This window comes from Erpetoichthys calabaricus, chromosome 4, assembly GCF_900747795.2.
Source record: "Erpetoichthys calabaricus chromosome 4, fErpCal1.3, whole genome shotgun sequence".
Lineage (NCBI taxonomy): Eukaryota > Metazoa > Chordata > Cladistia > Polypteriformes > Polypteridae > Erpetoichthys > Erpetoichthys calabaricus.
The window spans coordinates 29509577-29527368 of record NC_041397.2 but is presented as its reverse complement, the minus strand read 5'-3'; positions in this window follow the sequence as shown (position 1 = coordinate 29527368).

Below are 17792 nucleotides of genomic sequence, written 5' to 3'. Positions count from 1 at the left end.
TAGTGTTTTTTGTATCTCACACCTTCATATACCTTTATCGTAAGAGCATTCCATAATAAGAGCATTCAATCAGGAGAAAATATGAAGCTGGTTTTAAATAAAATGTCATTGAAATAATGAATGAAATTGGTATCTGTGCTGTTGCAAAAAAATTCGATGAGTCTGAGAAACTGATGCGAGATTGGAGGCACGAAGATGTAAAAAAAAAATTTAAGAGTCTCATTTTTGAATGGGCGTATAAATCGGGGTCTGATTTTATGATTGATTTTTCAGGTTTCAAGACCTGACTTATATGTGAGTATATACGGTATGTGTTTTAATACATTCTTGTTTATTATGGCACTGGAGAATGGCACCGTGTTGTATTATATTCAATAAATGCTATTAATCTCAAGGGGGAATTCAGAAGCATACAGCAGCACTAACATAGAAAACACAGATACAGACTCACGGGACAGATAATACAGTTGATCAATCAATCAGTCAATAAGTAAATAAATAAATAAACATAAACTGATTGAGTACATTGGGTGGAAGCGTTGAATTGCCTGGTAGCAGTGGCTAATAGTGCTCCAAGAGAACACCTCCTGAAGGGAAAGGAGGGGATTTTCCATGATGACATCCAATCCATCATCCTCTACAAAAGCTTTCCAGTGTGTCCAGGATTAGCCCTGTGATGGCGCAGGCTTTCCTGATAAGTTTGCTCAGGCATTGTGCTTTATTTGAGCCCAAGTTCCTTCCCCAGGAGACTGTAATGTAGAACACCACACTAGCTACTATGGACTGCTAGAACATTTTCAGCAGCTTGCTGCACACATCAAAAGACCTGAGTCTCCTTAGTAAGTCCAGTCTGCTCTGGACCTTCTTGTACAGTGCCACTGTGTTGTCAGACCAGTCCAGTTTTTCCCTCATGTGAACCCCCCAGGTACTTGTAGCTCAGCACCACTTCCATGTCCTCCCCTTGAATGCTGGCTGGTCTCAGAGCACTCTGGACATCCACCACCAGCTCTTTTGTCTTGCCGATGTTGAGTTGCAGGTGGTTGTCTCTGCAGCAGAAGACAAACTCCTCCACAACCTTCCTGTACTCTGACTTGTCTCAATTATTGATGCAGCCTATGATGGTAGAGTCCTCTGAAAACATCTCTAGGTGGCAAGCGTTGGTAATGTGATGGGAGTCTGTTGTTTAAACAGTAAACAGGAATTGAGATGGGACAGTTCCCTGAGGTGCTCGTGTATCACACACCATCGCCACCAGTTCTGACATACAGTCCCTGAGCGTCACAAACTGTTGTGTGTTAGTCAGGTAGTCCATGATTCAGGAGATTATGTGGACATCAAGATTCAAAGCCTTGAGATTTGTTCCCAGTCAGTGAGGCAGAATGGTGTTAAATGTACTGGAAAAATCAAAGAACATTATTCTCACTGTGAGGAGAAGGAGGATGTGCGGAGATTGTAGATGAGCATCCTCCACACTTATATGTGTCAGACAGGCAAACTGCAAAGGATCCAGATGTTTGGAAATCAGGGGTCATATCTGTTTTAGGACCAGACTTTCAAAAGTCTTCATGGTGTATGAAGAAAGAACGACTGGTGTGAAGTCACTGGTATCACTGGATTGCTGTTTCTTTAGCACTGGGACCACACAGGAAGGTTTTTTTCCACAGCTTGGGAACCTTCTGCAAATTCAGGCAAAGGGAGAACAGGTGCTGAATGACCCTGCGGAGCTGGCTTGCACATGTTTTCAGCACCCTGGGGCTCATTCCATTCAGCCCCGAAGCCTAGAGACCACAGGTGTGATGTCATTGCAGGGGAAGGTCGTGCAGGGTGCAGATGGCAGTTGGGATTCCGGACTCCTCAGTTTGCTCACGGAGGCTAGCAGTGTTGGGGGAGGGCAGTACTGACAGGAATGAGTCAAACTTGTTGAAGAACTGGTTCAGTTCATTAGCTCTGTTTTCTTTCCCTTCATCTGCGTGTTGTACAGCCTGCTTGTAGCCAGTGATAGTCCTCAACCAATTCCACACTTCTGTCATGTTGTTTTATTTTAACTTGTGCTCAATTTTATTCCTGTAGTGGGCTTTTCCTTTGCTGAGCTGCTTCTTCAGTCCTGACCGCACCCACTTGATTTCCTCCCTATCTCCAGGCCTGAAGGCTCTTTTCTTCATATTCAGTAGGGCTTTTAAATCTTTTGTGATCCAAGACTTGGTGTTGGGATAACAGAGCACTGTCTTCGTGGAGACTGTGTTATGGCTAGATTAAAGTTTGTGAAAAAGTCCTTCAAAGAGCCTGCTGAATTCTGGAAAAAAGTCTTGTGGATGGACGAGACAAAGATAAAACTTATCAGAGTGCTCGCAAGAACAAAGTTTGGAGTCCAGACCACCTCATCTGTTAAACATAGTGGTGTGGTGTTATGTCTTGGGCATGTATGGCTGCCACAGGTGCTGGCACACTTATCTTCAATGATGATGGGACTACTGAGTGCAGTGGCACAATGAACTCTGAAGTGTGTAGAAACATCTGATCTGTTCAAGTTCCAGTAGATGCCCTCAAACTCATTGGACTGTGCTTCATCCTATAACGAGATAATGATCAACACATACTGCTGAGGCAACACAGGAGTTCTTCAGATCTAAAAAATGGAAAATTCTTCAATTACCAAGCCAGCCACCCAATTGAAATTTAATTGAGCAGGCCTACCATATGCTGAAGATAAAACTTAAGGTGACAAGACCCAGAAAAAGCAGGAGCTGAATATGGCTGGATTAGGGGTCTGTCATAGCATCAGCAGAGAAGATCCTCAACACCTCTGTGGTATCCATGAATCGCAGACTTCAGTCATTGCATGCAAAGGATATGGGACAAAGTGCTGAATATGACTGCTTTAATAGACCTGCCATTGCTTTGTCCGTAAGATTATGGTGCCTTGAAAGGGAGGCATGCATGAAAAGTGTTGTCATTTTTACATGACGTGACCGAAATGTATGTAAATGCTCTTAACTGAAAGTCTGCAAAGTGTACTTTAATCATGTCTGAGCTGTTTAATTTGTAATTTTAAAATGTGAAGCAGAGGGGTAAATCAAGGAAAAATGTGTCTTTGTCCCAACCATTATGGAGGGCACTGTCTGGGTATGTGCAGTGATACATAAGATAGATAGATAGATAGATAGATAGATAGATAGATAGATAGATAGATAGATAGATAGATAGATAGATAGATAGATAGATAGATAGATAGATAGATAGATAGATAGATAGATAGATAGATAGATAGATAGATACTTTATTAAGATGACCTCCTGGCTCCAAACAGACCACCAATGTGGTCCAGATCAAGCTCATTTGGTGCTTCAAAAGATGACTGGCGCTGGTGGCACTACAAGTAATGCAGGGTCTTTGTGCTCTGCTGTCCTGTTTTTATCCTTTCGTGTCGAGCCTGATATGCAGATCTCAAGTGGCTCTTGGCTCTAGTTTTGAATATGAGAATAATAAACATGCTAACCTAATAATATTCACTTCTGTCCATGGTGGTTTCCCTTTCCAGTTTTAAGAAAAATTAGTTCACTGCTTCTGGGTGCCACTGTTTAAAAGAGCAAAAGAACATTGCTTTGTGTATTAGGGCATTTATCAGACTATTTTAAGATGTCTAAAATAAACAACATTTTTATTGGAAGAAAATTGGATGGCAAATTCTGCTTATTTCATAATGTTATATGATAAATATAAATGCCCCAGGGAAATCCAGAGTAAAATTCAATTACAGGAGAAGGAATAGTTGTGTCCATTTTAAACAAATATGAGCTTCACTGTAACTTCCCAAGAGCCTAATGATTTTAAATGTAGTTTCAACACATCATTGCCTTTTTGGAGGTAAGCACACTGCAGTATTTCAAGGTTTTAGCCATAAATCATGTGTGGAAAATGCAATAATACAGTACTGGTGATTTTATTAAAGGTGACCCACAAATGCACTGCTTTTCATAAGTTTACTGATCCATAAAAATGAATTCTTTTGCAAATCATTTTTAATATGCATCATGAAAAATTAATCTTCATCCTTTCAGTGTTTCTCTCAAATTAGAATCAATACACAACAAGTTTAAATTTCAGAAAAGTGCAGCTCAGCAGAGTTTATTAAAATATTTTAAAATTATTTTTTAATTCAGTTTCATTTCTTAAATTTGTTTTCTTATAGTGCAGCATTTTATGTATCATGATAAAGTGCCAAATGACAGGTTGGACATCAAACTAAAAAAAGTGGGAGTTCAGGGTGATGTTTTTAGATGGGTGCTAAATTGGCTCAGACACAGGAAGCAGAGGGTGATGGTGCAAGGAACCTCATCAGAATTGGCTGATGTTAAGAGTGGTGACCAGCAGGGGTCAGTGCTAGGGCTGCTGCTGTTTTTAATATATATAAATGATTTAGATAGGAATATAAGTAACAAGCTGGTTAAGTTTGGTGATGATACCAAGATAGGTGGATTAGCAGATAATTTGGAATCCGTTATATCATTACAGAAGATACAGATAGCATACAGGTTTGGGTAGATTTGTGGCAGATGAAATTTAATGTCAGCAAATGTAAAGTATTACACATAGGAAGTAAAAATTTTAGGTCTGAATACACAATGGGCAGTCTGAAAATTGAGAGTACACCTTATGAGAAGGATTTAGGAGTCATAGTGGACTCTAAGCTATCGACTTCCCTACGGTGTTCAGAAGCCATTAAGAAGGCAAACAGAATGTTAGGTTATATAGCACAATGTGTGGAGTACAAGTCACAGGAGGTTCTGCTCAACCTTTATAATGCACTGGTGAGGCCTCATCTGGACTACTGTGTGCAGTTTTGGTCTCCATAAAGTCACAGCAGCACTAGAAAAGGTCCAGAGAAGGATGACTAGGCTGAGTCCAGGGCTACAGGGGATGAGTTATGAGGAAAGATTAAAAGAGCTGAGCCTATACAGGTTAAGCAAAAGGTGATTAAGAGGTGATATAATTGAAGTGTTTGAAATTATGAAAGGAATTAGTACAGCAGATGAAGACTGTTATTTTAAAATGAGTTCATGAAGAACACGGGGATACAGTTGGAAGCTTGTTAAGGGTAAATTTCGCACAAACATTTGGAAGTTTTCCTTACACAAAGAACAATAGACACATGGAATAAGCTACCAAGTAGTGTGGCAGACAGTAAGACTTTAGGGACTTACAAAACTCGACTTTTTTTTGGAAGAAATAAGTGGATAGGACTGGCAAGCTTTACTGGGCTCAATGGCCTGTTCTCGTCTAGATTGTTCTAATCATAAGTGATTCTACAATAAATAGTATATTTTATATTCTAATTTAATTTGTGCTGGACATTCTTGATAATTGTGGACTTCAGAAAATCATGTCCTGCCCACATCCCACTCAGCATCAACAGTTTAGATGTGGAGACTGTTAGGAGTACCAAGTTCCTCGGTGTGCACATATATGAGGAACTTACGTGGACACATAACACCTCATCACTAAACAAGACAGCCCAGCAGAGACTACACTTCCCGAGGCGGCTGAAGCGAGCAAGTCTTCCCCCTTCCATCCACACCATGTTCTACAGAGGCACCATTGAGAGTGTTCTGACCAGCTGCATCATGGTCTGGTATGGCAACTGCAACATATCCGACTGCAAGCGCCTGCAAAGGATAGTGAAGACAGCAGAGAAAATTATTGGGGTGCCTCTCCCTTCACTACAGGACATATTTTACAAACGCAGTGTCCACAAAGCCTGCAGCATTGTGCAGGACCCCTTACACCCCTCACATGGACTTTTCACACTTCTGCCATCCAAGAGAAGATACTGCAGCATCAAAGCCAGATCTGCCAGGATGCAGGAGAGTTTTTACCTCCAAGCTGTTAGACTCCTTAACACCAGGCTGCCCCCTGGGACCTTCCACACTGCCTCAACCACCTCTAAAAACAGAACTTTTATACATGTGAGCTACTGTCCTGTGAAGATGAGTGTGCATGTAGAAAAGAACTGAAAATCTCATATTGACCTTTAAGTATTTTGACACTCTTGATATCCTTCTGCTGTGAAACATTCTGACCTGTCTTACACAACTATTATCATAAACTGATCATTTCTGTATTATCTACTGTATACCTATTATTTATTTATTATATTACATATCTTACACATCAATATTGCTGCTTCTTCTTTGTCTTGTCTTTGCACAATGTCTTGTCTTGTTTGTGTTTTAATTTTAAATTTTAATTTTAATTCTATTTATAATTTATTATTTGCACGTCATGTTGTTACACCAAAAGTGAGAGTCCTACCTGTAACCACACGATCATTCAGGAAGTGGACCCCGGAGGCTGAGAATACTCTGAGAGAATGTTTTGGAACTACAGACTGGGATATCCTGCAGGGATCTCATAGTGAGAACATTGAGGAAGTTGTTGACTGCACTACTGACTACCTCAACTTCTGTATGGACATTGTAGTTCCAGTAAGAACTGTACGCTGCTATGCTAACTACAAGTCATGGATTACAAGTGACATCAAGGGCCTTTTGAACCAGAAGAAAAGGGCTTTTAAAGACGGTGATCAGCATGAGCTCAAGCGCGTGCAGAAGGAACTCCGAGTCCAGCTCAGGGCGGTGAAGGAGCAGTACAGGAGAAAGCTGGAGCAGAAGTTGCAGAATAACAGCATGAAGGAAGTGTGGAATGGGATGAAGATCATCACTGGCTGCAGCTCGAAGCGGGGTATCACCATCGAGAGAGATGTGAAGAGAGCAAACCAAATGAACAACTTCTTTAACAGGTTTGACCACCCTAACCCACTCTCACTCTCACCTCGGATTATTGCACCCTCCACACATCCTTCTGCTGATACCAGCATAGGAAAGACATCCCCACCCATAATTACAACAGCGCAAGTGAGCAGAGAGCTGAGGAGACTTCGTGCCAGCAAAGCAGCGGGTCCAGATGGAGTATCGCCATGACTGCTGAAGGTCTGTGCATCGGAGTTGGGGGGTCCTCTACAGCGCATCTTCAACCTGAGCCTGGAACAGGGGAGAGTCCCGAGGCTTTGGAAAACATCTTGTATCACCCCAGTCCCAGAGGTATCACGTCCTAGTGAGCTGAATGACTTTCGGCCTGTTGCTCTGACATCACATGTGATGAAGACCATGGAGCGGCTGCTGCTTCACCACCTTAGGCCACAGGTTCAACACGCCCTTGACCCTCTGCAGTTTGCATATCAGGAGAAGGTGGGAGCGGAGGATGCCATCATCTATATGCTACACCGATCCCTCTCTCACTTGGACAGAGACAGTGGTGCTATAAGAATTATGTTTCTAGACTTTTCTAGCGCCTTCAACACAATCCAACCTCTGCTCCTTAGGGACAAGCTGACAGAGATGGGATTAGATTCATACCTAGTGGCATGGATCGTGGACTATCTTAAAGACAGACCTCAGTATGTGCGTCTTGGGAACTGCACGTCTGACATTGTGGTCAGCAACACAGGAGCGCCACAGGGGACTGTACTTTCTCCGGTCCTGTTCAGCCTATATACATCGGACTTCCAATACAACTCGGAGTCCTGCCACGTGCAAAAGTTCACTGACAACACTGCTATCGTGGGCTGCATCAGGAATGGGCTGGAGGAGGAGTAGAGGGACCTAATCAATGACTTTGTTAAATGGTGCGACTCAAACCACCTACAACTGAACACCAGCAAAACCAAGGAGCTGGTGGTGGATTTTAGGAGGCCTAGACCCCTCATAGACCCAGTGATAATCAAAGGTGACTGTGTGCAGATGGTGCAGACCTATAAATATCTGGGAGTGCAGCTGGATGATAAATTAGACTGGACTGCCAATACTGATATGCTGTGCAAGAAAGGACAGAGCCGGTTATACTACCTTAGAAGGCTGGCGTCCTTCAACATCTGCAATAAGATGCTGCAGATGTTCTATCAGACAGTTGTGGCGAGCACCCTCTTCTATGTGGTGGTGTGCTGGGGAGGCAGCATTAAGAGGAAAGACGCCTCATGTCTGGACAAACTGGTGAGGAAGGCAAGCTCTATTGTTGGCATGGAGCTGGACAGTTTAACATCTGTGGCAGAGCGAAGGGCGCTAAGCAGGCTCCTGTCAATTATGGAGAATCCACTGCATCCACTACACAGTATCATCTCCAGACAGAAGAGCAGCTTCAGCGACAGACTGCTCCACTAACAGATTGAGGAGATCGTTCGTCCCCCAAACTATGCGACTCTTTAATTCCACCCGGGGGGGTAAACGTTAACATTTAACATTATACATAGTTATTGTCTGTTTTTCACCTGCATTATTATCATTCTTTAATTTAATATTGTTTATTGTATCAGTATGCTGCTGCCGAAGAATGTGAATTTCCCATTGGGATTAATAAAGTATCTATCTATCTATCTATCTATCTATCTATCTATCTATCTATCTATCTATCTATCTATCTATCTATCTATCTATCTATCTATCTATCTATCTATCTATCTATCTATCTATCTATCTATCTATCTATCTATCTATCTATCTATCTATCTATCTATCTATCTATCTATCTATCTATCTACACTGTGGTCCCTGAGCTTCACAATTTCATCTATCTGTATACTTGTATATGGCTGAGATGACAATAAAGTTCACTTTGACTTTGATATCTTGCATAACCGAGGTCTTCATATTACCTACATGCCCATGTAGCATGTGCAGAACACCCAGTGAGCCAATGCATGAGCCATTCCATGCCTTGGAAAGACAACTTAGTTTTGTACACTTGGAGGTATAACCAAGTTCTTAGACAATTGGAACTGTTGTCAAATCAAATTTGGAACTGTTCCCTCAAACAATGGCAGGAAATGTGCACATCATATGATTTGTCCCAGCAGGCCAAACTCTAGAGCACCATGTAACATCAAAGGATGTAAACATCCTGCAAATTGCTCAGAAGTGGAAAATAGACTTGGCAACAACATTTTGGCCAGACATGGTCAACAACAGCCATGTTGAGGAATTGAGATGGTGTTCAAGAAGCTTATTAGAGGAAAAACACTAAGTACACTTATCTGACAACTGAAGCCACACAGAATGGCTGGAAGGACAAGATTTTCCCAGTAGAAGTGGGATGCAAATGACTCGTTTCTACATCTACAACTAGTCTTTCAAAGAAGATAGGAGTGATGGGGCCACTCCCTCCAACAAACAATCTATGCCTTGTGAGATGTAGCAGAAAAGAGAACCAATTGGGTCTGGATTAAAAGAAAAGATAACAACTGGGCTACAATTAGAGGACAGGAGGGATTGGAACACCAAGTAGCACTGTTGAGCCCTCTGGAGATGTTGTGGGCTTTTCAACAAAATGTCAAATAAGGAGGGAGCCTGCCTGACTACCTAAATAACGTACCTGCCCTCACTGTCACCAAGCTTGCTGCCATCGAGTGTGCCAATTTACCACAGGGATTGAAACATCAAGTTCTATTAGCTTTACCAATACTTGCCATTGCGGTCACAAAACCAAAGTCTTTCAGTGAGATCAGTTCGGGCCCAACAAGTTCTGTGGTGTGACCTTAGCTCATCTCTTTTGCTTAACCTGCAGTCTCTGCCCCTTCAGACTGACCACGGTAAGGCTTTCCCTCCAGGAAGGACCCTTCTGAGACACGACCTTACAGACTTTATAATACAAACTGTGCAACCATCACTGGTTAGAATTCCTTCTCCCTTAGCAGCTGGAAGCAGACAGACTTCGGTATTTCTAGACCACACTTTTATTGATCCCAGTGTCCAGAAGGGGGGCTTGCCAAGTTTCTTCATTGATATCCTCAATGGGAAGTCCGTATGTTCCTGGATTCTGGTAAACTTGTTAGGTATAGCTGACTGTTGGTGACTTCTGGCCATATCTTGGAAGAAAAAAGGGAAGACACTGAGGCATCAGGATTTCCTTCTCTGTCCCCCAGAGCTTTCCCTGTGCTCCTCGAGTGGACCTCTCAAAGAGAAGTTATCTTTGGTATTTCACTGATCAATTATTAATAAGGGTAAACATTAAATAGAATTACAATACAATTCAGTATTTGATTCAGTTTCTGTCACCCACTCACACTCCTAATTTAATGGACAGACAATTTCAATCAGTTTGTTTTTCTTTTCCTATACGACCACCCCATAAATACTTTGCATTATGCATACAGTGCCCTCCACAATGTTTGGGACAAAGACACACTTTTCCTTGATTTCTCCCTCTGCTTTACAGTTTAAAATCACAAATCAAACAATTCAGATGTGATTAAAGTGCACTTTGCAGACTTTCATTTAAAGGTATTTTCATACATTTGGGTCACACCATGTAGAAATGACAACACTTGTTATACCTGGCCCAACCATTTCAAGGCGCCGTAATTTTTGACACAATTGGTGTCTCAGGTGGTTGTGATTCTGTAACTGAATATAATCTGCATTTCTCTGCGGCATGTAAATGACCATCAAGTCAGAGCCATGTAGGGTCAAAACAGAAGATTTTATTTCCCTCTCCAAGAAACTTTCTAAAACAATAGGAAATAAAGGAACAGGGCGTCACATAAGCAGCTTCTCCCCTATGCCCCCACAGCATCCACAGTGCTTCTAGCCTTTTTTATTTACACAATAAACACATTGCATATACAACTATTTACAAAAAAAAATTCAGATTTTCCAGAGAAAACTATTTACAATACTTTATAATTATATATATCTCTATTATAATAAAAAAAATCTTGGGAAGAGAGACGAGACCTGATTTTCTCAGAGAGACACTTTCACGTCTCGTGAGACGAGACTTTGTGCCAAGAGATTTAACCACGCCCAGGGCCAGAAATAAAAGACAAAGAGTAGATGACAAAGTAGAACGTCGTAAAGAATTCAAAATCATTGGCGCAATACACATGCAGAGCAGGTTAGAGATAATGGAAGTATGAAAATTCGAAAGCCTCCAAAAAATGATAGTAAAGATTGCATTAGCGCAAACAAACAGAAATTATTACTCAGTGAAATAACGGAACAGCGAAAAGAGACAACATATATATTTTTCAGATTTAAACTTTAAGTCGGAGAGTTGTAGATCATCTAATTTGTGTTGCCATCGTGGTAAAATGGTGTTTCTTCCCAGTGAAGAGGCATATCCGTGAGAATGAAAAGATTTGTTGTTTGGTGGAAGTGAAATCCACATACGCTGTCACACTTGGGTCACCGAGTTGCACAGATACACAGGAGATTTTAGAGACAGAAACATTACTCAGACACTTCAAACAAACATATGTCTCTTTCAGGAGTGAAACGAGCTCCGTGTGTAGTCAGAGGGGACAGTTCCATCTCTCAATTAAAAAAATAGAAAATCTTCCTCTTCATAGGGGAGCGGGACCCCCAACAGGAACAGAGGATGTCTGGGGGAGAAGAGAGACAAGGCAGTGAGACAAAAGGACAGCTTCTGTACAGGCTTTTAAATGTTTGAAGTGCTGCGTAGATCACACAGCATGGCAGCAGCTGCAGCACCAAGCCAGCAGCTGATTGAGCAAAGAGGAGGTAAAAATAACAAACTGTATTTGTTTCCCATTGTATCATCATTTAAGAGGGGGTTTCGGAGGAGCGACCGCACCTTCTTGGGGTGCATTCAGCTCCCCTCTTCACAACGTGAGATGAAAGAGATGTGAAGTGGCTGGCGAGTAGCGCAGGCTGGGGTTTGGTGAGCAAAACAAGCAGGGGGCAAAGCCCCCTAGTTCTTAACAAAAAAAAAAAAAATTAAAAATATAGCACACCTTTCCAAAACAAAAGGAAGAAAAAGGAACAGGGTGTCACATAACCAGCTTCTCCCTTATGCCTATTTAATAATAAATTACATCAATTACAAATTATTTTAAACAAATCATTAATACAACATAAATTAAATAAAAGTCAGGAAAAGCTTAGGGAGAACTGAAACCACAGCCTACTCGAAACGCATCCACCGTGCTTCTAGCGGCAGAGCCAGGAAAAGTCGTGCCTACAGGTTGTGTGGTGTAATGCTAATTTGCGCCCGTTCTACAACAGATTATATTGTCAGTATGCTATTAACTATTTACAGGGAACAACTAATTTTGGGGAAATTCATAACTAAAACAAAGCGAAATTATAAATAACATATTACACTTTACTACAATTCCACAGGTGTGTTTCATTGCCTTATAAAATACCTCAGCCTGCTTCTACCCTTTGGGGTCTGTAGTTGTAATTGTTCAACATGAGGACAAGAGCTGTGCCAATGAAAGTCAAAAATAAGGCAGAAAAACAAGGATAAAACCATTAGATACATTGGAAGAACCTTAGGATTACCTAACTCAACTCTCTAGAATATCATTAATATTATTACTGGTGAGCTCAGTAATCAGAAAGGGACTGGTAGGCCAAGGAAGACCTCCACTACTGATAACTGAAGAATCCTCACAATAGTAAAGAAAAAGCCCCAAACGCCTGTCTGACAGATCAGAAACAGTCTTCAGGTGGCAGATGTGTGTGTAACGGAGACGACTTAAAAGAGCCTACAGACTTCTGAAAAAAGGTCTTGTGGACAGATAAGACAAAGATGAACCTGATCAGAGTGATAGCAACAGCAAAGTGTGGAAGTGAAGAGGAACTGTCCGAAATCCAAAGCAGAACACCTCATTTGTTATACATGTTGCTTGGGGTGTTATGGCTTGGGCATGTATGGCTGCCATGGGCACTGGCACTTCTTTTCAGTGACGATGGAACTGCTGACGTTAGTGGCACAATGAATTCTGAGGTGTGTAGAAACATCTTATCTGTTCTAGTAAATACCTACAAACTTTTTGGATGGCACTTCATCCTACAACAAGATAATGACCCAATCATACTGATAAGGAAACAAAAGAGTTTTTCAAAGCTTAAAAAATGGAACATTTGTGAATGGCCAAGCTAGTCAACCCGATTTTAAATCCAATTGATCAGGTCTACTGTATAATGAAGAAAAAAACTTAAGGGGACAAGCCCCCGAAACAAGCAGGAGCTGAAGATGGCTGCATTAGAGGCCGGTCTCAGCATTGCCAAAGCAGATCCTCAGCACCAGGTGATGTCTATGAATCTCAGACTTCAAGCAGTTATTGCATGCAAGGGATATGCAACAAAATACTAAATATGACGGCTTTAATAGACCTGCCATTGCTGTGTCTCAAACATTATGGTACCCTGAATTGGGGGGACGTTGTAGAAAAAGTGTTGTCATTTCTAACTGGTGTGAATGAAATGTATGCAAATACCCTGAAATGAGAATCTGCAATGCGCACTTTAATGACGTCTGAATTGTATGATTTGAAATTTTAAACTGTGGAGCAGAGGGGCAAATGAAAGAAAAATGTGTCTTTGCCCCAAACATTATGGAGGGCACTGTAATTGTTTCTTTAATTCAGGGTATCAGAAAAATAATTATTCATACAAAAACACGTTATAATCGGCATGGATTTATCCATTTATCTGATAAACCTATTTATCCATCAATCTGTTTGGTTAATACCTGCACGCAATATCATTTATTTAATAATACTACAATAATAAATATTATAAAAAAACAGGTAGCTTTTATTTATGAGCGCATTGTAATTTGCAAATTGGAACAGTTACTTAGAAAAGTTTATAGTGCTAGGGTGTTATACTGCGTTAGCCATTATGGATGTGGTAAGAAGTGGAAAAATGACCCCTTTTATTGGCTACCTAGAAGGATTCTCAATTTTTTTATTTTTACTACATTTGCAAAAATCTCAAGTAAACATTTTTCACGTTGTCATTATGGGGTGTTGTGTGTAGGATTCTGAGGAAAAAAATGAATTTAATCCATTTTGGAATAAGGCTGTAACATAACAAAATGTGGAAAAAGTGATGTGCTGTGAATACTTTCCGGATGCACTGTAAGTCTATGTGCTAGTAGTGAGGTAAAGGCAATTACAGTTTGTTTGTCCTTCTCCACTTTAATCCCATCTGGGAGTCCACCAAACACAGCTGTTAATGGGTTAGAAGTGATTGTGACACTGAGGCTGTCTGATAGACATTCAAAGATTTTTGTCCAGAATGATGTTAATGTGGCCCAGTGAGGCTTGAGCTCGATTGCAAAGTTTGCATGTTGAATCTTGGCCTGGAAACATTTTGGACAACTTTAAATAAGATAAATGTGCTCGATAAAAGATTTTAAGTTGAACAAGTAGAGTGCTTTGTGCATATGGAGCTGGAGTGTATTCTATGCATGGCTGCCTTCCACTCTTTTTCTGAGTTCTTAAGTGAACTTTACCCTAGTATCTTTAAAAGGGAGAGACTTTAAGATGTTTTTATAAATTATTGAGATGCTGCTTGAGTCTTCAAGACAGATCAGTATTTCTTCTGGAACAGAAATGGTTGGAAAAAGTGGAAAATCGGGCAGGTTCCTTTTCGTAAAATTTCTGATTTTAAAGTAGTGGAAAAATTGTGTTACTGGGAAATTAAATGTGAAGAGTAATTGTTCATAAGATGCAAAAACTGTATCTAAACACAATTCTCTAAGTGTTTTAATCCCGGACGTATTCCAAACATTAAAAACCAGGTAGGTTTGAGTGGGTAAAAAATGTGCTTATCATGTATAGGTGCAACAGATAAAGCTTCTCTGCCTTGAAGTGCTTCTGGCATTGGCTCCTTATTCTGAGTGATTGATGGACAATTGGATTATTGGTATACTGATGATAATTTGTATTTACTGGGGCACAAAGCAGAGCATATACAGTAAAGAAGTACAGCAGGGTTTTATTTCAATTGCAGAGCAAGCTTGTGTATAGTCATCAATCTGTGTCAATTTACAGGACTTTATAGCTCATTCTGTATATTTGCTGCCCAGTAATAAAACTGAAAGTTTATAGTATCGTCCTTTGAATGTTTTGATTTTCTAGATAACTAAGGTTATAGTTGAGCCTAATTTCTTACAGAACAATTTGTTAGTGTATAAGGAGATGCCCTGAAATAGAAAAGGAAGCTTGGGAAAGATGTTCATCTTGACAGTGTTGATTTTTGTTGCCAATGTGAGATGGAGGGTAGGCCATCGGTTCACATCTTCTTGGGATCACAGAACAGTTTATTCCTAACAGTCTAGGAAGAATACTTAAATGTAAAACAAAAATAAAGGAAATTGAACTGAACTATTTACAATTATCTATAAACATCTTGTTTGATTTATTCCATACTGATAGTAAAAAGGTGTTGAAAAAGATCTTTATATTTACTTGTTATGTTTAACCCCGAATATTTAAGCTATTCTGATAAAATAAACAGCTCAATGTCCAGTCTAGTATTGTGTGCTGTAGAGTTCACTGGAAAAAGCACAATTTTATTCAAATTGATTTTGAGTCCATATATCTTTTGAGATTCTGCTAGTGCATTAAGAACTACTGGTAAAAATGTTTGTGGGCCTGATATAAACAGTACCATATCGTCTGTATATAGTGATATTTTCTGTTCAAGTGCTTCTCTGATAATCCCCTTATCATCTAATGTATTTCGAAAGTAAAAGGCAAATGGCTCAATGGTGAATGCAAAAAGCAGTGGTGACAGCCACTCCTTTTCTAGTGTTCTACTACTTGCCCTGTTAATTTTTGGGCAATTAAAGTCCACTATGACTATAACATCCATCCTAAACTTGTATTTTTAATATGAAGCCTGGCGATTGAGGGGCTGTTGAGTGGTTCAGAGGACTGCCGTCTGCGATATTACTGTCGCTAAAAGGAAGAAAAGGGTAGTACCCTGAACGGAGGAGCAGGAAAGGATGCCAGGCATTTCTGGATGGTTTGGGGGATATCGGAGAGGTGTGGAATAAAAAAAGATGAGAGAGGATTCTGTGCAGGGAACTGGAGTTTTCTTTTATGGTGTCTTCCAGGGCCATAACAAGAAGAGGTTTATAGATAATTGTAAACAGTTCAGTTCAATTTCCTTCATTTTTGTTTTACATTTGTGTATTCTTCCTAGACTGTTAGGACTGTTACAGTGAGGTCTCTACACTGTTATTAGAAAAATGTATATTGACACTATTGTCTACATTATAGGGTCTATAACACGTTCTTAAAAAGGCCTAAATGCTTTCCAGTCAACTACAAATATTAACACTAAGGTGTATCTCACCATCTAATTGAAAAAGACTTAAGTTCTAATCTAGTTTTACAAAAATGGTACCTCCCACACCTTTTCGGTTCTCCTCTCTTTCCTACATAATTTGCACGGGTCTATGTTATACCTATCTGTATTACTTACTCAAGTTTATGCGAGTCTTATAATATCATAATTATGTGCAGCTAACTTAACATTCATAGCATTAAGGTAAGCAGATTTTAATGTATTCCCTACTTTACTTTGGCATTTTAACATTGGACTAGAACTTACAACATTATCTTGTATATTTGTATTAATACTACTTTCTGTGTTTTTCCCTAGTTTATAAGTAGTTTTAAACTAGCTTCTCTAGTTTAAACAGTCGTCAACCAACCTACTCATGTGTCTCCTTCAATACATTGGTACCTCTTTTGTTCAAATGTAGCCCATCACGGTCAAAAAAAATCGATTCTTGAAGGAGTCCCACAAACTTACGTCAAACCTGCATTAAGGTAAGGTAACCTGCTCTTCCTAGGCTTCAGCCACTCTGTTTGTGTAATCGAGATCAAAAACTTTCTTTAAATATTTTACTTGTCTCCAAATAAAATTTTTATACAATTAATGTTAATACCTCATGCAATCTAAAACAACAAATGTACTTGTTTCTAGTCTTTCAAAATGTTAACATTCCTAGTGTGCTTTCAACATTGGTGTCTCCACATTCTAGTTTTAGAATTACTTCACACTGAATAAATGCATAACATTACAAAAATCACAGTAAGACAAGCTCAAAGGCCTTCTTTACTTATTATACATTCATATTAAAGGAAATAACTAAATCTGTGTTCTTAAGCTAATAAAGATGAACACTAGACTCTAATAGCTACCTAGCGTGGGATTTGGACAGATGCCTAGCTCTGTGTTTATTTTGCACATTTAGCTTACTGCTACCTAACAAGCTAAAACATTCTGCTACTGTATATCACTCTCTACCAAAGTTTAGTCAGCCTATCCGAACTTTTATAATTATTGCTGCTGCATTTAAGTCGGTTTCAGAATTTATGTGTCTCAGTTGTGTTAGATACTTAGGGAAAATGCGAGGCAGAGTGGTGGCTCTGAGGCTAAAGATCTGTGCTGGTATCCAGAAGGTTGCCGGTTTGAATCACTGTCACTGCCAAAAGAGATCCTACTCTGCTGGGCCCCTGAGCAAGACCCTTAACCTGTAATTGCTCCAGGGGTGCTGCACAATGGCTGACCCTGCGCTCTGACCCCAAGTGGTATGCAAAAACTAACAAATTCCTAATACAAGAAATTGTATAAGGCAAAATAAAGAACAAAAAAATGACTAAGTTAATTTTGCTAATCTACTTCAGCAACCCTTTTTTTTCTTATTTATTGAGTATCAAAAATCTACACACCTTTTTTGTTGATATAAAGACTAAAATCATGTCAGTCCCTTTCCCTGGTCACACACGTGTGCTTGGGAGTCAATCAAAGGGACCAGGAAATGCCAGGCCAGGAGGTGGCGGGGTGCACTAAACCCCTCTCTTTTCTCTCCACAGGCCAAACATGAGAAATCCTTCCTGTCCTGGGCCCGAGGATGTCACTTCCTGTGAACCACCTATAAAAACTCCTCATCCTCCATATTTAAACAGTTCT